Raw genomic sequence first — 19880 nt, 5'->3', positions numbered from 1 at the left:
CCTTTGTCTCAAACGAATGTGGGTCTGGACTGCTTGAGGGGAGAAGAATGGGAGAATGGCCCGAAGGCCTTGGGCCTGGACAGTGCTCGAGTTCCATGGATACCACTGGCTGCCGGGTGGCAGTTGAGGCTCTGTGACGACAGGGCTTCCCAGTCGGAGGGTGGGACCTGGTGGAAGCAGGGTCTCCCATTGCTGCTCATTGCTTGAAGCAGCATTATCCTCTGGCCCGCTTGCTGGAGGACTCAATTACTAGAATAGACCAAGATTGCTTAGCTAAAGCGGTTCTGGAAATCTTCCACCCGTGTGAGGCTGTTGGCCCTTTCTAAATGGTAGGTGGCAGGTTACAGTTAGTACTGAGGAGAGGGACCAGCCTGAAGGCCTTGCTAGCAAGGATGTCCTAGTGGAAGAAATGCATCGGGACTGATGTGAGGTGGCGTGAAAAAGGAACTGCACCGACCAGGGCAAGGTCTCAGAGGCTCTATCTAGGACTTTAGGTTTTTGTTTCAGGACATCACACGATCCCTATTCTCAGAGGATTGTAGCACAGAAAAGTCAGAGCCTAGCTCTAAATTTCAGGCAGTCACATGATCCCTGTTTGTAAAGGTCAGTAGGGGAGAAAAATCAGATCCTAGGCCAAAATTTCAGGCAGTTCATATGACCCAAACAACTTAGACAGCCTTGCTGGTCATTGGTCCGTGGTTGCTTCCTTTTCGGTCCATCCAATGAACCCCAGCCTTTTGCTAGTTAAGCCATTCCCTCTTTCCCACCTGGGGCCCCACACCAGGCTGCTCCCTTGGGGTGCTGGCACCGTTCCTTGCAAGGACTGAATCCATGCTTTCTGTGGGCATCTGGAGATGCCTCCAACTAGCCCCTTTGAGCCGGGGGGTCGCACACAGATTCCTGATTCTTTCCTTTGTCCTGGTTTTTTGCCTCGGGATCGGATTTTTTCTTCCACAACCTGAGAAATGTGGTTGAATGGGTAAAAGAATTGTAATGATTTCATTTTGGTCACTTGCTGTCTGGAGAACATGAGATTAAGGGAGTGATAGAGAAACATTGGCAACAAAGTCTGACAACAATGAATGTTGAAAACGATTTGGAAAAATACAAATTTCAAGATTGAAAACAAATTTTAAAATACTATATGAAATCTTTCCAATGGAAGATCTCTTCTGAACTCTTCTCTCATTTTCCTCCCTCCCCTTTTATCTCAATCTTTTCCCTCTGTCTTCCCTTCCTCCCTCCCTCCCTCAGTTCATCTCCTTCCATGCTGCCTGTTCTTTCTCCTTCCTTCCTGCCCTATCTCCTGCCTCCCCTCACAATCAGCCCTCGGTGGATATCTTTCCAGTCTTTTCCTGAGCTGCTGACGTGTCTTGTTCAATTCCATTTTTAACACATTCATATTTGAATTTCTTTCTTCCAAAATTTTCCCTTTCATCTGAGGGTTTTTGAAATTTGGCACTATTATTCCTATGTCTTTTCCACAATGGATTTCGTTGAAGTGGTTGAAAATGGGGATTTTTTTTTTTCCTATTTCTACATTTTCTCATCATTCCAGGACAATATTCCCAAATTATTTCTTGCAAGGTTCTATTTTTGGTCATACTTTTCAGTAATCAAGTTATTCAGTTTTCTATTCTACTAATATTCTAATATGTTCTCCAGATCTGTCTTTTATGTTTCACATTCTTCTATTTGTTTCCAATGTTTACAATTGGTCTTGTTATTTCTTGATTGTTCTGCATTTCCCTGGCTTCCCATTACCAATCTTCAGTTTTCAAAGAATTCTTTTCATCTCGGGACTCCTTTCCTCCTTGGCAAGTTGGTTTCCTTTTTTTTCCCCATATGCTTTTGGTTTTTCTTGGAGAGATTTTTTTTGGTTACATTTTCCTCAATTTGATTTTTTTTAATTCTTTTTTTGAGTTCTTCTACACATTTTCTTTGGGGTTGCAGCCATTGCACATTACTCTTTGGAGTAAAAGGTTTTTTTACTGAAATGGCTTCCTCTGAAGATAAACTCTCGTTTTCCCTGTTCCCGTAACATATTTCAATGGTGGGATTCATCTTTGGAGATGCATTTTTTACAAAAGAGATTAAGCACCTCTAATTGTAGTGTGAGAGGAAGGTTCCTCAAGTTTCCCTTCAGTGTTTCCCTCTGACCAGTAATCCCCAAACTCCAAAAATAGGAAGCCCAAAGCAAGAGCTCCCCTCTCCTGCAAGGACTGGTAGCCAGCTGCATCACTGGCCCACTGCCTCTGTACCCACTGGGGACTGGTTCCTTCTTCGAAGGTTCTTTTTTTGGTCCCACTTTTCAGGTAGTCCCATCGTTCTATTTTATTCTAATCTCTTCTCCAGATCTTTTATGTTTCACATTGTTCTATTTATTTCCAATATTTCCAATTTGTTTTATTTCTTGATTTTTCTGCATTTGCCTGGCTTCCCATTGCCAATCTTCATTTTTCAAAGAATTATTTTTTCTTGAGATTCCTTTCCTCCTTTGCAAGTTGGTTTCCTTTTTTTCCCATATGCTTTTGGTTTTTCTTGGATTTTTTTTTTGGTTACATTTTCCTCAATTTCATTTCATTTGTAAATTCTTTTTTGAGTAGTTCTACATATTTTCTCTTGGTTTGCAGCAATTGCACATTTCTCTTTGGGGTAAAAACTTTTTGACTTAAGTGTCCACTTCTGAAGATGAATTCTCCTTTTCCCTGTTCCCATAATATATTTCAATGGTGGGATTCTTCTTTGCTGATGCATTTTTTCAAAAAGAGGTTTAGCACATCTAATTGTGGTGTGGGGCGAAAGTTCCTCAAGTTTCTCTTCAGTGTTTCCCTCTGACCAGGAACCCCAAACTCTCTGACCAGGAACCCCAAAGCAAGCTCTCGCCTCTCCTGCAAGGACTGGCAGCCAACTGCATCCATGGCCCACTGTATCTGGACTCATTGCTTCCTTCTTGGAAGGTTCTGTTTTGGATCACACTTTGCACATAGTCTAGTTCTATACTTTTATTCTATTCTAATCTGTTCTCCAGATCTTTTATGTTTCACATTCTATTTATTTCCTTTTTTTTTTTAAATTTTATTTAATAATTACTTTATATTGACAGAATCCATGCCTGGGTAATTTTTTTTTTACCATATTATCCCTTGCACTCGTTTCTGTTCAGATTTTTCCCCACATTCTATTTATTTCCAATTTGCTTTGTTATTTCTTGATTTTTCTGCAATTCCCTGGCTTGCCATCGCCAATCTTCATTTTTCAAAGAATTATTTTCATTTTGAGACTCCTTTCCTCATTGCAAGTTGGTTTCCTTTTTTTCCCATAAGCTTTTTGAGGGTTTTTTTTTTTTTGACAGGTTTGTTTTTGGTTACATTTCTGTCCATTCCATTTGATTTTAAATTCTTTTTTAAGTTCTACATATTTTCTTAAGGGTTACAGCCATTGCACATTACTCTTTGGGGTAAAAGCTTTTTTACTTAAGTGTCTGAAAATGAACTCTCCTTTTCCCTGTTCCCATAATATATTTCAATGGTGGGATTCTTCTTTGCAGATACATTTTTTCAAAAAGAGATTGAGTACCTCTGTGGTGTGTGGGGAAGGTTCCTCAAGCTTCCCTTCAGTGTTTCCTTGTGACCAGTAACTCCCAAACCCCCAAAACAGGAACCCCAGAGCAAGGGTTTCCCTCTCCTGCAAATACTGATAGCCAGCTGCAACCCTGCCCCACTGCCTCTGTATCCATTGGGGGCTGGTTCCTTCTTGGAAGTTTCTTTTTATGGTCACACTTTTCCGGGACTCAATTTCTATGCTTTTCTATTTTCTTCTAATCTGTTCTCCAGCTCTGTCTTTTAGCTTTCACATTGTTCTATTTATTTCCAATATTGCCAATTTGTTTGATTATTTCTTGATTTTCAGCATTTCCCTGGCATCCCTTTGCTGATCTAAATTTTTCAAAGCATTATTTTCATCTTGAGATTCCTATCCTGGGTTGCAGACTTGTTTCCATTTTTTTTTCCCATATGATTTTGTTCTTCTTTGGAGTGATTTTTTTTTTTTTTGGTTACATTTTCCTCAATTTCCTTTGATTTTTACATTTTTTTTTGAGTAGTTCTATTTATTTCCTTTTGGTTTGCAGCAATTGCACATTTCTTTTGAGGGTAAAAACTTTTTTGCTTAAATGTCCACCTCTGAAGATGAATTCTCCTTTTTCCTGTTCCTACTATATATCTGAATGGTGGGAGGCTTCTTTGCAAGTGCAATTTTGTAAAAAAGAATGTTAAGCACCTCTAATTGTGGTGTGTGACAAAGTTCCTCAAGCTTCTGTTCAGTGTTTCCTTTTGAGGAGAACGTCCAAAATCTCTGACCAGGAACCCCTAAAGCAAGAGGTCCCCTCTCCTACAAATCGTGGCAGCCAGCTGCATCCTTGCCCCACTGGCCCTGTACCCACTGCCGGCTGGTTCCTTCTTTCCAGGGCCAGGTCTTCAGGTAGTCAGTGGCACCGCTGGGCCCGGCTGCCATCCCACTCAGGCCAGCTTCACTCAGGCCTCCAGCTCTCAGACTTCAACTTGACTCTCAGAGAGTTTGGGAGATAAAACACTCTGTGCTTCTGCTGAGGCTCCAGCCCCTCCCAGCTAGACCAGGAGTCCCCACTTCTTCTGTGGATTTAGCCCCCACATGTTGCCACTTCACACACGTTCACGTCCAGCCCAGAGGCTTTCTTCACTTTTTTGGTTGGTCTGGAGGACCCCTGTGCTACCTCGAATCTTTGATTGAAAGGGGTCCCTTCACACATTTCTTCTCTTTGGGGGGGAGGGGGAAATGGGGAGAGCTGGAACTGGAGTCTAGGCTCCAAGCCCTCCCTACAGTCCTCCAGAGAATAAATTTCTCCAAAAGATTGGAAAGCGACCTCGGTTTCTGCGGCCTTGTCTCTGGGCGCTTGAAGAGGATTGCTCGCGGTCCGTCCTCGGAGTTGTTTTAGACTTGGCATCCAAGGCTGGCTGGACTTTGCCTCTCCTTTTCCAGAGCCCTTGCCTGCCTTTGGCGGGGGAAGAGGCTGGGCTCTCTTGTTGGCCTTGAGCATCTTTTGCTAGGGGCCAATTGAAGGAGGGCTCGTGGGGCATTTCCTGGCACGTGGTGCATTCTGTGGGAGGGGCTGGATGCACTTTCTTGCTGCTTGGATCACCAAAGGTCTTTTTGATCGAGATGACTCGCGTTTGTTCTTCCTCGGCTTCAGAATCGTCCCCTTGGTCCCATTTGGAAGAGGATTCCGAGGTGATCTCGGAGGAGGATGTCTCGGATCTTGTGTCCCTGTCGCTCTTGTCAGCCCAGGCCTGCATGACTTTCTCAAGGACCCTGGGCAAACCAGGAGGGAATAGTTCCTCCAGAACCAAGGGAACTAACAGCGAAGTTGAAGGAGCCGCCAAAGCTGAACTTGGCCCCCAGGATGGGCCCGCTACCTCCTCCTCCTGCCTTGCTGAGGCGGCAGCCGGGATGCCGTTCTGGCCCTCCACATCCAGCACTTGCTCATCACTGCTTGAGGAGCAGGGAGTAACCCGATGAGGGGGACCTGGGAAAAGGGATTTGGCCTTCTGGAAAAAGCTCTTCTCCTCCGGGACCAAGTCTGTGAATGAAGAAGGGACCATATGAACAAAGGGGAAGGAATCGGCAAGCAGATTTGGGCGGGGGAAAGATAGGAGCGGCTCACGGTTTAGGATTTACCCCCAGGGATCCCTGGCCTTTGGAGGACAACCGGACCCTTGTCAGTGTGCTCTTGCATATGCTCTCCCTCGTTCACATACTTGGAGGAAGCCCAAGAGACAACTTCATTCCTTCCTATTTTTCTGGTAACCCTCTTGTTTGTACAGTTGTTTGTAGGGGCTCACCGCCTTAGACTGGGAGCTCCTCCGGACCAGAGCCCGGCTTGGGCCATTCTTTGCATCCCCCCAGTGCTTACTATGGAGCTTGGCCCACAGCAGATAATGTGGATTGACTCTGGCCTCCATTCATTCTTCCCCCTTTCTCACTTTTCTAAACTCTGCACTGTCATTTCTCACATTCTCATTCAGTTGAGTTTTACTAATTAAAATGCAAAATTACTCTTAGAACTTCCAAAGTAGAAAAGGGAAGATACTTTTGGCTTTTTATTGAATTTCTTGAATATTGTCCCCTAGTTCCATTCACATTTTTTCCTTTTACATTTGTTTTTAAGATTTTTGCTTTCTAGCTTCTTTCCCGGATTCCCACCCACAATTAAGAAACCACATTTCAAACTAGGCCAACTTTTCCATCAAAGTTGTGAATAAAAACATACATCTCCCACCTTAATGAAAAATAAACACCTCAAGAAAAATTAAGTGAAAAGTAGAGCGATCAAAAGAGAAATAGAGAATGCTTCTATCTGTATTCAGATATAATTATTCCTAATCTGTGAATCGATACGATTTTTTTGTTTGTCTAAGTCCTTCAGAGGAGTTGTAGATGATTGTGCTACTGGGAAAAACCAAATCATTTTCAAATGGTCAGCCCAGAACATTGCTGTCACTTCATATAGGGCATATTTTACCTTCTTCAAGGAAGACTTTGCAGGGTTTTTTTTCCCCCCTGAAGACATTCTGCTCATCATTTCCCAGAGAACAATGATATTTCATCAGAGAAATGGGTTTCAAAAATGGTTTTTCCGTTTACCGTTGATAATTGTATTTCCCCCCATTTATTCTCTTTCTTTTCAGTCTCTTTCCTCAAAAGTGTTTCATTACTGATCAATGACTTGCCCAAAATGACCTGTTCTTTTATCATCTTCCCCTTCCCATATTCCATTCCCCTCCTATTTTCCTGCAGGCTAAGATAGAGTTCCATGTCCCTATTCAGTATTTATGGTACCTCCTATCTGAACCAAAACCACTAAGAATAAGGTTCACTCAACCAACTTCTCCTCTCCCTCTTCCATTCGATGAGAAAACTTTTTTCTAGCCTCTCTTTCTTATGGTAGATCATTTACACCATTCACTTCTCTTTTCCCCTCTTCCTGTACATTCCTATAGCAGGCCTTTCCATCATTTTTAAAAAAGATATTATCCCCTCTTATTCCACTCATACCCCTTACCCTCTGACTATGGATACTCCTTTTACCTCTCAGAATATTGATCATGTCCTAAGCAGTTGAAAGCATTCTCCTAGGTCGCAATGTTATCACATCAAGCTTAACCACTCCCAGGTGGATTGAACCTGCTTCAGTCTCTCACTTGAGCTCTCTTCCCAAATTCCCACATCATATCTCTTGAACATTTTGTCCCATTTGCCCAACTGCACCAGAAGCTTCAAGTGTCCAAAACAGAACCTGTTCTTTGTCCTGCACTCTCTGCCCTCTTCTGAAATTCCCTTTTCTGTCCACCAGCTGTGCCGGCTCAGGCAGCCACCACTCTCCCTTTGCTTAGCCCACATAGGATCCATCGAGTTAGGCATCTTTGAATTCCTTACTCAACCTTTTTTCCGCAGAGGTCTTCTTTTCTTCCCTCACGGAGCTAGCAACCAGTTCACCCTGTTCCCCTGTCTCCTAACCTCTTCTGTTAACCTGATTGTTCCATTAGGATCATGCCTTGACACATTACTTTTCTATCCTCTAGATTTATCTGGCATATTCTTGTTTGTGAGCTTTTGGCCTTTCCTCTTAGAATGAATTTTGGGGTGTCTCTTCCTCCTTTAATATAGTGACTGATAAAAGAACAAGTATGGCTACATGTTTGTTGATTAATTGATTCTCACTGTGGGGCAATATTCGATTTCTCTTCCCCATGTTGAAGCCGAGGGAATTCCTGAGGGAAGAAAATGTCAACAAATTAACACTAAGCTTTGGTTCCAATAACTACCCCATCTTCCCAGCTAAAGGAGCAGCAAGCAGTACAAGAAAGCCCGGACAGCTCACTGGGCACAGCCAGCTATTGCCTTTCATCATCCTATGTGTTTTTACAGTAGAGCCAGCCTCAACACAATTGATAAAAATCCTTTTTTCCCCCATTTTATCCAGTTTGATCCATTCGTAACGGTCCCTTTCCCTGTTTCCCCCTTTCTCCATCCCTTCTTTCCTCTCTCCTCATCATTCAAAGTAACCCAAAGGCAGCAACTGAGAAACTCCCTTCTATGTCAATAGAAAAACAAGAGGATGGAACCTTGTAGGCAAAGTGTCTGTCAGTAGAAAGCAGAACCTGTAAAGTTCATTGGTTTGCTGTGGCGGGTTGCCAGAGACCATGTCCTTGAACACTGACAGAGACCATGTCCTTGGAGGCAGGAGACAAAGAGCTAAGAAGAGTAGCAAACACCCTAAATTCCTGAGATTAGATAATGTGTCATCTCCGCCCAAGATTTAGATAACAGTATACTCTAGGATTTCTGCCACACCTATGGTCCGACATTCTTCTCATTGTAACCCCCCACTCAGAAATCATATTTAATTAAACCCTCTTCATTCATTAAACAGAGACATTCACCATCTTAAATCTTGAGTTGCCTCTCTGTCTCTCCGATCCTGTTCCCAAGCACGTGTGCTTTACAGACTGTTGTCTTACAGAGCCTTTGCTCCCCCTCGGCCCCGGCTCCACTCGATGACCCACTGTTGCTGTCCTGCCGGACAGGACAACTGGCGCCCAACGGTGGGGCTCGAAGTGGACCTCGGCCCAATAGATCGCTCCTGAGCATTCCGCGAGAGAATTCACGGTCTCTACGGAACCCCGTAAGGGAAGAGGTAAGTTTTCTCGATTGTCGGTACTATGGGATCGCATTTATCTAAAGAACAAATATTCCTTAAAGATCTTAAAGGAAATCTTAAGGAAAGAGGCATAAAAGTAAAAAAGAAGGACCTTATAAAATTCTTTATATACATAGATAAGGTCTGTCCTTGGTTTATTATAAATGGCCCTGAAATACACCCCGGGAAATGGCAGAAGGTTGGCCGAGACCTAAACAATTTGCTAAAACAAGAAGGGCCGAATGTTGTAAATGTTTTCCCCCTCTGGGCATTAATTAATGAAGTCATTGAAGGAGCCTCTAACAACGGCAGGGTTCGGCAATTACCCCCGGGTCCTCAGATAACTTGGGAAGACGCTGAGGGAAACACGGGCACTGTCCGCCCTTACATAGTTCCTAATCTACCTATTAACCTATGGGGAAGAGATATTCTCTCACAAATGGGTATTTTTATGTGCAGCCCCAATTCTGTAGTCACAAGACAAATGCTAAGCCAGGGTTTTCTCCCTCAACAAGGATTAGGGAAAAATTACCAAGGTATCAATCAGCCTTTACAAGTACAGCCACACCCTGGCCGTGCTGGCCTTGGTTTTCAGAACCATTTTTTATAAGGGCCACTGGTCCGCCCAGCCTGCAGGCGGACAAGATCAAAACACTCCAGTCTGGTTTGACCAGTGGCCCCTTTCCAAAGAAAATATGTTGCGCAGTCCATAGATCCTTTTCGCTTGAAATACCCCAAACCTGCCACTAGACCTTAACCCTAATTTCGTTTAGATACCCCAAAGCTAGACCTCAACATTTGGGGCACACTCAGAACCAATCTGGGTTTTGAGCTGTTCAGGCAGTATTCTTCCGGGAAGAATCTGCGCTCTTTCTTTGGTCTCACTCTATCTCTAAAGGTGGTGGGGAGAATATCTGTGTTCCGTCTCACCCTACTTCCATTTCAGGTGAAAGGGCTGCTATTTTGATCTAGACACTCCCCTGCCCCTAAAGTCTGTCCTGGGGCAGATGCTTTGCTTGAAGAAACTCCCTCTGTCCAAATCCTTTGGAGAGAGAAAGGCCCTTCCTTTGCATATCAATGCATTTCTAATCATTTTTTTCTGTCACCAGATAGTCCTGCTCTCCAGCAGGAACTGTTGAGACACGAGAGGAAGTGTCTCTTTAACACCACCCCAGACCAAAGAGTGGTCATGTGGCCGTTCTGGGGACCTTACCCTTCTCGGGGGTCCCAGGCCAGCGCTCTCTTTGCTCTGTTCTGGGGAGATAGCCGGAGAAACGTAAGAGGAGCTGTGTTTGAGCCCTTCTCCCATGCCACTGTTAAATGCAATGGAGTCTTTAATGGTCAGGCTGTAGCCACGAGGAGAAAGGTCACTAAATTGGGGTGAGTTTAGAGAATGTCTCTGCCCACGGCAGCTACTCCCTGGACAGGAGTAAGCGGTCTTCCCGTCAGGTTTTGCTCTCCCAGCAAGATTTGGGGGCTTAGATGAGCTGCCCTGCCTTCAAGTTCCAGCGTGGAATCGCCAGAGGAGCCCTCGCCATTCAAGACGCACTGCGCTGGGTAAGATGGCATCTCTTCCTCCCCCACCCTCGTTCTGGCCTTTCCTCCCCCTTCTTCCATGGAGTGGGGAGTGTAGAACTCGAGGCCTGGTTCGGACCTCTCCCATGTGGCTTGGCAACCTGCCGTTTAAATGCTCCTATCCTGTCCCCTTCTTGGGGTTACTGTACAGTGGGGAGATTGGGGACTCAATCCAAATCTTCTCAAATCTCCGGAAAGATTGTCACCAACTTTTAAAATAGAAGTTTGCTAGCAATTTGGACAAGTGAGCCGCGCCCCTTCCAGACCTTTACCTGGCTCTTAAAGCCGCAGCTTCTAGCCCTCAGGACGTGTGCTCGTCCCATACATTTAAACGGGACTCAGTTTCCCTGATTTGGTCATCCTGCATCTGTAGAAGCCTCAGAATTACGCTTTCGCATGCTCACAAGGCTGTCTACAAAGACGGGATTTTAAACTGCTCTCGGTTTTTTTCTTAGCCTCAGGGCACTACTTAAAACTTTCTTAGCTGCTTATGGAGAGATAATCTAGGTAAGCCAGGCTAGGTCTGTCTGTCTCACACTTTCCTACCTAACCCTACAGGTGGGAACTCTTTTGCTCCTAATTTTCTTAGTCCTAAGACCTTTTGCTCTTAGTACCCTCGGTTCTGGTTCTATTCTCTTCTGGATTGGCATTCTATGTCCCTGCCAACAAAGGGTTTTTTTCCTGGGCTCCAACCCTGGCCAGGTTGCAGCTTCAAGAAAGACCTTTGAATGATGGCTGGGGAATAAAATTTCAGGTCAAGGCAAATTAAATTCTTTGGAAGATGGCTTTTTATTTCCTTTCTCCCCTCATTCCTTGACTGCAGCAAGAAATGAGTTAATGAGAGAAACTGAAGCCATTTAAGAATTCGGTGAATACCTTTAGGAAAGAAGTCTGTCTTTCCCTTATGCTTTTCTATGTTCTCTAGAGTTGTTCCCTGTTTTCCCTCCCCCATTTGAGATGCTGAGGGACTAAGATGGGATAGTTTACCTTCCTACTTAGATGGTGTGTTTTCTAGAGGTATTGGGTAATTTGTAACTGAGTTATGCCTTAAAATTTGTCATCTCTGTTGGGCAATAAGTTATATGAAGTTTGGTTCAGTTACTTGTGAACTTCAAGATCTGTGTAATGTTAAATTTAAAACTGTCTACTTAGATAAGAAAGATAGCTGTATAAGCTGTAAACCCTTTACTGTGATTCTTGAACTAGATTTTATCTGTAGTCCTTGATTAATGATAACTGATGTAGAAGATAAAATCCTTTGGGACTGCAGCTAATATTTGCTGGGAGTTTTTGAGTTCAGGTGTGACTGCATAGACCAGAAGTAAAACTGCCTTAAGTAGCTATTTTAATTTGTGGCCACACTATGGTTGCTGCTAAGCTTTTTATTTCCTGGGGCTAGAGTTTCTTTATCTAAAGGTTTACTTCGCCCAAGTACTTGGGGCCACTCCCACCTTGCCTTTTGAGAAAGATGACCGGCCTTTTACACTGTATGTTGATGGAAGGCAGGGCTAGGCCCCTGACTTGCGGCTCAAATGGCCGGGCTAATTTGAGCTCGCTGGGAGACTCTTGGCAGTCTTGGGGGGATTTGTCGCTCATAGGATGCTGTGAGGCCCTGAGTCTTAAACTCTAGGTCTCTGGACAGGTAGGCTTGGCTAGGCCTTCTAGGGTGATTGGAGTCAATTGGCGACAATTGGCGTGTTTGGGTGTTTTTGGAATTTAGATTCCGTCCAAATTCAATGGGTGTGGCCCAGTCCCAGCCAGCCCTCGCGGAGAGAAATGAGAAAAATGATCAGAGAATACCGGTAGATAGTCCCTTGGGAAACAAATTAAGTAATTGAAACAAACTGCCAAAATATAAAGGAAAAAGCAAGAAAAAGATGATAGGTATTGCTGCTTTGTCTGGGGTGACAAAGACATTGGTGGAGGCACTATTTGGCCTAAATTTGGCTCCCTTGAAGATTGGGTGTGCCAAATACTGAATTTGTGTGTTAATAACAAAGAACCTGTTAATCCAGAGGAGGTTCTATATGCAGCACTATGGCTTTCCAGGGCTTCTATAATGTTGAGTAAGAGTCCAAGTGTAAAGGACACGAAGGAGGAAACTTTAAAGACCCAGCAATGGGACCCATTGTTATCTCTCCCTCCTCCATACTTATCCCCACCCCCAGAAGAAGCCATGGTTTTAGGAAGGGGAAGGTGAGGACTTAATCCCATCAGCTCCTCCTGGGCCCCTCAGGGCACGGGAGGATTTAATTCGATTGACCCCACCTGGACTCCAAAAAGAGTCATTCTCCTCTTTAAGGAAGGAATTAGATCAAATTCAAAGAGATATCCGAAATTATCCTTTGCCGGGAACTAAAACCCCAAGTCCTAAATTATATCCCTTAAGAGAGGTTCCTTCGGCCCAGGGAGGTATAGGATTTGTGAACGCTCCCCTGAGCACCACAGAAGTCAGGGCCTTTAAGAAGGAAATGAGGTCCTCGATAGAAGACCCCACTGGGCTAACAGAACAGTTTTGATCAATTCATTGGAATTTGTCTCCTAGGACCTAACATGCTTCCTCCCAAACAGCTTGAAGGCGTTTGCAACCACACCATACCTGTCAACCTGACGTGGCAAATATGTGGCCGCTCCTGACGGCTCGTATTTTGCCTGCTCTGCTGGCCTTACTACATTTCTGGATGCCCGATCTTTTATCAAAAAACGCGATTACTGCGTTTCTGTCTTTCTCTTTCCTCATATTAATATACACAAGGCTGATGATTTCCTTGATATCTGGGAAAGAAAAAGTACTGGCAATTTCAGGACCAGGAGGGAACCCCTTACTGCATTAACCCTGACCGTCCTCCTTGGCCTAGGAGCGGTAGGAACAGGGACGGGTATAGCCTCCCTCATACAAAATGACAAACAATATTCCCAATTGAGCGCTGCTATAGATAAGGATTTACAGGAATTGCAAGCAGGACTTAAACACCTTAAAGACTCAGTAGCATCCTTAGCTGAAGTCGTCCTGCAAAACAGAAGAGGCTTAGACCTTCTCTTCTTACAACAAGGAGGTCTTTGTGCAGCCCTCAAGGAGGAATGCTGCTTTTATTCAGATAAACTTGGCCTTGTTGAAAACAGCCTACAAAAAGTTAGGGACAGTCTGGAAAAAAGAAAACAGGAAAGAGAAAAAAATGAATCCTGGCATAAGAACTGGTTCTCCACTTCCCCCTTGCTATCCACTCTTCTCCCTAGTATTCTCGGCCCTCTTGTGGGACTCCTTCTCCTCCTTTCTTTTGGCCCTTGGGCCTTTAATAAACTAACCACTTTCGTTAAATCTCAAGTAGATTCTGCGATCACAAAAAGACACATCTTCTATCATCAGTTACGAGACCAAGACACCTTGGAACCTGAAGAGAAGATCGAAACACTCAAGTTCACTGAACAGCTCCTGAAACAGACAGGGTGTCAACGATTGAGAAAATTGTTGTTCTCATGCTTTAAAAAATCTTGAATGTCATGGAATCTGTATAACTGTGTAGTCTGTGTGATATATGTTCTATGTTCTGTGTGGTTTGTCTGTTATGTTGTTGTTTGGAAAACAACGTTGCAACTGTGCATAGTAAATTGGAGCTCCATGTTTGTCTGTGTGTGTCTGTGTTAAAAGTTAAAATAAGCTTGTAAGAGATAAGAATTCAGCCTCTGTGTTGCAGGCTTAGAAAATATCAAGAAGTTTGAAAAATCTTTCTCTCTCTCTCTCTGTCTCTGGCTGACTGCAGCAGCCTGTGAGAAGGGAGATAAGGGAAAAAGGAAACAAAACTTCTCTCTGAGGGTGGGGAATCCTGGAAAAAGCCCCTAATCTGTTTTTGCTGATTTAAAAGCTTTGTTAAGTTTTAAGAACAATGATTAAGGAAAATTTGCTTGTGATTTTAAATTTTTTTTAGGAAAAGCCTACTAGAGTAAAGCGCAATAAAATTCAAGGTTAGCCTGGCCTGGGCAATAAAAAGCTCTAGAGATAAGATGCTAATCGCTGTTAGAAGAAATGTGGTAGAAGAAAAAACTTTTAAAAACAGCTGTATTAGTTTGATTCAGTTTGTTACCTTCTGAAATTTGTTAACATAAGTTAATACTTTAAAACCAGCTCTGCTAGACGTGTGGGTTTTTGGAGGTTTATTATTCACTATAGGGTTGAATCTTACAGGTTTTTGATGGGAAAAGGAAAGAGGAATGCAGGTGATTTAGGAAGGACTGATTTGCAAGGGAAATTAAAGGTTCGCATGGTGTTAGGAAGGTGAAAGAAAGACTTTTGGGAGTAGGTGAAGAGGTGGGGGAAGGAGTCACCCACCCCCACTGCCTTCTGCTACTTTACCAAAGGAGTATCTGAGAAGGAAAGTTCTTTAAGGAGATTGTTTAAGTATGTAGTCAGAGGGAAAGAGAAAGTTGGAAATGGGTGGATTTGGGAAGAAACCTGATATTGGGAAACTGATGGGTTTAATCTTGAAAAGAATCCCCATGTAGGAAATTGAGTGGGGAACCTGAGGGAAGTTTTTTCTTTTAGGTTAATTGATTGAATACTTGTTTTTTTGATAGATAAAAGTTTTCTTGGTTAAAAGAAAATGGTCGTAAATGTGATCCATACTTTGGTACGAATATTTCTAAAAGTTTAATTGCTATGTTAAAAAACCTTCTTGAATTCTTTTATGTGGAATTGGGTTTTTTGTATAAAGTTTAAATTGATTGTATTGGGTCATCCTGAGGTTATTTAAAGGCCCCTGAACATAATGGTTTTTTCTTTGTCCTTTTGAAAATGTTTGATATGGACAATATGCAATTTGGGATATTTTTCTATGTATTGGGTATTTTAAAAGCAAAATGATTTGTATGAATAATGTTCACTCATGTAACATCTACCTAGATATGATAATTGTTCTAAGTTGTGAACTTAACTGAGGCAAAATGTCTTTCTGTTATTACTGTAAGGTTATGGTAACTGTTTAAGATTTATCAGAAATTTGATTAATGACATTTGTTATTGGAGGTAAAAGTTTTTGGGCTTAGAGTTAATTAGCTAATGCTATTTGGGAGTTTTAAAGCTCCACCCTGTGACAGTTACTGGGACAATTGATTGATAAGCTGCTAAAACTCAGCTGCTTATGTTATGTTAATTATGCTCTTGAATTTTTCCTTCTGTAACTGATCTCTCTCTGATCAGAGCAATGGTCAGTAGAACTGTTAATGCAATTCAATTATATCGTGCCTTGCTATTTTCAGTCTGGTTATATGTAATCATTGTATCCTAAATGCTTGGGCAACTATTTCGCCTGGTCATCTGTCTGTTACTAGATATTTGTGTTTTGTTCCGTTAAGGTTTCTACATGATAAGTGGACAATTAACAAGGGTCTGTAAGACTGCAGCCGTTTGCTTGGCCTGTAAAGCAAACTCGTCTCGTCACATAGGAAACTGCTGGCCAATCCATTTTGGCTTCCTCGTATTTTGCAACAGTCTGGTGAACTGAGTCTTTCTATCTGAGACTGATCCAATCTTTATGTGTTAGATTTGTGTTTTTGTTCTAGATTTTGATCAAATTACAGATATTGGTTTGCTTCTGGAACCTGGATCAGCTTTGATCAGCTTTGATTGCCAGCATAACACACCCACTCTGCAAGGAATGAGAGCCTCCTGTCATTTCACAGCCTGAAGCAGCAGTTTTAAAATGAGACCATGGACTTGATCCTGCATCGAGTATACTTTGAACTGATATAAGGGACTTTGGGAATGGTTGATGACTGACTGTTAAACCTTACCTGGATCATCTATTACTGTGTGTTTAAGATTTGATATGGATTTGTTAAAACTATGTAATCATTGCTGATAGGTTTTGAGGGCTTTTTAGGAAATGCTACTGTATTAGTCTGTTATGTATAGGGATTTTGATTTGCTCTTGGGATTTATATTTTTTCAATATACCTGAAAGAATGGGAACTCTTAGCTCCTATTCACTTTGCCTTAAGCACTTTTGCCCCACCTCCTCCTCATATCCATACAAGGTCTGGTCTCAGGTATTGCCCCCCCCCCCCCCCCCCCCCCCCCGCATTCAGTAGCTGTGGGTGAGCCAATGACGGGATTATTGTGGCCCCATATTTCAGGATCATCATACCCTCTGGCTGCAGGAACACCCAATGACGGGATTATTGTGGGCCCGTTTTCCAGAAGCACACCCCGGAAGTTTGGTACTGGGGTGCTGGGACGGATGCCGCCCACATAGCCTAAGACAGGGGTCCTGCCCTTTTCTGGCCTTTTAAGGTCGGATTACTTGGGTACTGAATATGGATGCCGGCCACATAGCCTAAGACAGGCCTCCCACCTATATATAAATAAAGAAAGGGGGATATGCCAGAGACCATGTCCTTGAACACTGACAGAGACCATGTCCTTGGAGGCAGGAGACAAAGAGCTAAGAAGAGTAGCAAACACCCTAAATTCCTGAGATTAGATAATGTGTCATCTCCACCCAAGATTTAGATAACAGTATACTCTAGGATTTCTGCCACACCTATGGTCCGACATTCTTCTCATTGTAACCCCCCACTCCGAAATCATATTTAATTAAACCCTCTTCATTCATTAAACAGAGACATTCACCATCTTAAATCTTGAGTTGCCTCTCTGTCTCTCCGATCCTGTTCCCAAACACGGCGTGTTTTACAGACTGTTGTCTTACAGAGCCTTTGCTCCCCCTCGGCCCCGGCTCCACTCTATGACCCACTGTTGATGTCCCACCGGACAGGACAGCGGGTAACTTCTATCAGACTGCCCAAAGCACAAAATTTCTGAGAATCATTCCAATTTTCTTTGATTTCACAACATCCTGTGGACCTGTCAGGCTTACTGTCCATGGGCTCCCATCCCTGCTGCTGCTTTCCCCAAAGAGTTCTCTCCTATTTGTATTCTCAGATGCACAAGACCTAAGGCCAAAGTCCTAACTACAGTGTGGGCCTACCCTGGACTAACCTTTCTTAACCCTTTCAGTGTTTTGAAGCACATGACCTCTCTAAGAAGAAATGACAGATTGGCTCCCCAACTACAGGAGAAAGGGATTTTTTACACCTACATTGGATATCTCCAGGTACAATAAATAAACTTGTCCACCTCCTCTAATCAAAAGGAAATGGAAAACATATACATTTTGAGATTGCAAAGAATTTGTTTATGAATTTGAAATATGGTTTGGAGAAAGATGGAATAGTTGTCAGAGTGTCAATTGTCAGAACGAGGTGAAGAACTCCTCTCCTTTCCACCCAAGGGGATGCACACGGTTCAGCTTGATTCCCCAATGGAAGGAATTGTTTGAATGCTCTAACAATGAGGATTTGGAGGCAGTCTTGAGGTCATCTCAAGGAGAAAAAGAAAGAGAGGAAGCACCTCTCTTCCATCCTTTCCACTGTCCTCAACAGCCTTTCCCAATATACCATCTCGTTGGATCCTTACAACCACCCAGTGAGGAAATGGAGGCAAGCAGGTGAAATGGTTTGCCTCAGCAACACTCAACTCTGTGTGAGGTTGAATTGGAAACACAGGTCCTCCTAAGCCCCAGGCCCATGTCTTTGTTCTACATAAGAACAGAGAAGCTTCTTCAGGATAACAACAAAAGCTATTTTCTTTGGAAGTGAGTCTCTGATGGTTTGAGTTACCGCAACAGAGTCTACAGAAGAGGGTTCTCTCTTATGATCTCAGTTGTATCCTAGCTGCTCCCCCCATTGAGTACAGAGGAACCACCATCTTGTCCATCTCCTATTGCTGGTACAAGGTATGTCTCTCAGATCTCTAGAAACCACGACTTCCCACAAAATAACACACCTCACCCCCCCAAAAAAAAATACCAACGACCTCATTCTTCCTTCTATACATATTTGGCTAACCCCATCCCCAGGATAGTCTATATCGTTCGTAAATCCTCCTACCTCTGAGAGCTTCTCGAAGATGCGAAAAACAAGGCAATCCCTTAGTGGGTGAGGAATCAGGATATGGAACGAACAGACACACACAAACAAAAACACACACACAAACACACACACACACACAGTCTCTCTCTTTCTCTCACTCTCCCTCCTTGCACTCTCTGTCTCACTCTGTCTCTATCACACTCTCTTCTATTTCTATCTTTTCTCTCAATGTCTATCTACTATCTTCTCTATCTCTATAACTAGTATCTCTAATTTCTCTTTCTCTAAATCTGTCTCTATCTATCGCTATCTTCTCTATATATCTATCTATCTTCTCTATCTCTAGCTCTATCTACTTTATATCTATCTCTATCTACTCTATATCTAACTCTATCTTCTCTCTATCTCTAGCTATTCTATATCTATCTCTATCTTCTCTATATTTATCTCTATTTCTCTATCTCTATCTCTTATCTTCTCTATCTCTAGCTCTATCTACTCTATATCTATCTCTATCTTGTCTATTATCTATCTCTATCTTCTCTATCTCTATCTCTATCTCTGTCTATATCTATCTCTATCTACTCTATCTCTATCTCTATCTTCTCTATCTCTATCTCTATCTCTGTCTATATCTATCTCTATCTACTCTATCTCTATCTCTATCTACTCTATCTCTATCTCTATCTACTCTATCTCTATCTCTATCTACTCTCTATCTATCTCTATCTATTCCCCTTCTCCCTGTCCCAACCCTCTCCTTTCTTTCTCCCACAACAATCTTCCCTCCCACTCCCTCCCTCTCCCTCCCTTTCCCCACCTCCCTCCCCTCCCCTTCCCCGGCCCCTCCCCCCTACTCCCTCTCTCCCTCTCTCGATCCTACCACCTCTCTCCTTCTCTCGCTCCGACCACCTCTCTCCTTCTCTTCTCTCCTCTCCTTCTCCTTCTACCTCTCTCCTCCTCTCCTCCTTCCACCTCTCTCCCACTCGCTCTCCCTGCCTCTGGCTCTGGCGCTCTCTCGCTCTCTCACTCGCTCTCGCTCTCTCTCGCTCTCTCACGCTCACTCTCTCTCCCGCACAGAGCACGGGCGCTTGAGATTCCTGCTCTTTTATCCTACTAACTCTTTGTGAGGTACTGATGACCTACATGGAACCCTTTTTCTGTTCTATCACTTGCCTTCTTCCAATCTCCTCTGTCATTGGAAGGCTGGAATAGATGTGTAGAAACAGGAACCTTGTTGGTTACATAGTTTCATCAACCTATGCTCCTCTGCCTGTATTGGGTTTCAAACTTTATTTCCCCCTGATTCTCATTACATACATTGTCATCTTCCACCGAGAGTGTATCTTTACCAAAGATTCAAAAGAGCTCTCAACATTTAACTTTTTCAATCATTGTCTTTGTCTGACTGTCCATGAAAAAGGAAAAAACAAAACTACATTTGTATCTGACGTGCAGAGAGAAGGGGGATGGGATATTCTTCTTTGTAAAACTTCTTTGATTCAGCTTTCGTTTCTTTTCTCTTTCTGGTTCAAGTCCAGAACTGATATTTGGCTGTCTTTATTGTCAGGACAACAGAACTGACTTTTACCTCCTTCTCCTCTTCTCTATCTTCCCTAATATTCTTTACCTCCGTTCATTC

At 43.1% G+C, this 19880-nt stretch overlaps 1 protein-coding gene across 1 annotated transcript in view; it reads right to left on the bottom strand.

The window, feature by feature from the left end:
• The window catches only part of LOC127547955 (uncharacterized), a 38422-nt gene extending 19975 nt beyond the window's left edge, over positions 1 to 18447 (bottom strand). The window contains exon 1 of the mRNA XM_051975091.1: positions 18257 to 18447. The gene's annotated coding sequence lies outside the window, so the exon portion shown is untranslated. The remainder of the gene's footprint in view (positions 1 to 18256) is intronic.
• Positions 18448 to 19880: the final 1433 nt, after the last annotated feature.

The sequence above is a fragment of the Antechinus flavipes genome, chromosome 1 (genome assembly GCF_016432865.1).
Source record: "Antechinus flavipes isolate AdamAnt ecotype Samford, QLD, Australia chromosome 1, AdamAnt_v2, whole genome shotgun sequence".
NCBI lineage: Eukaryota > Metazoa > Chordata > Mammalia > Dasyuromorphia > Dasyuridae > Antechinus > Antechinus flavipes.
The sequence above is the reverse complement of the archived record's forward strand: the minus strand, read 5'-3'. Positions and strand labels throughout refer to the sequence as shown.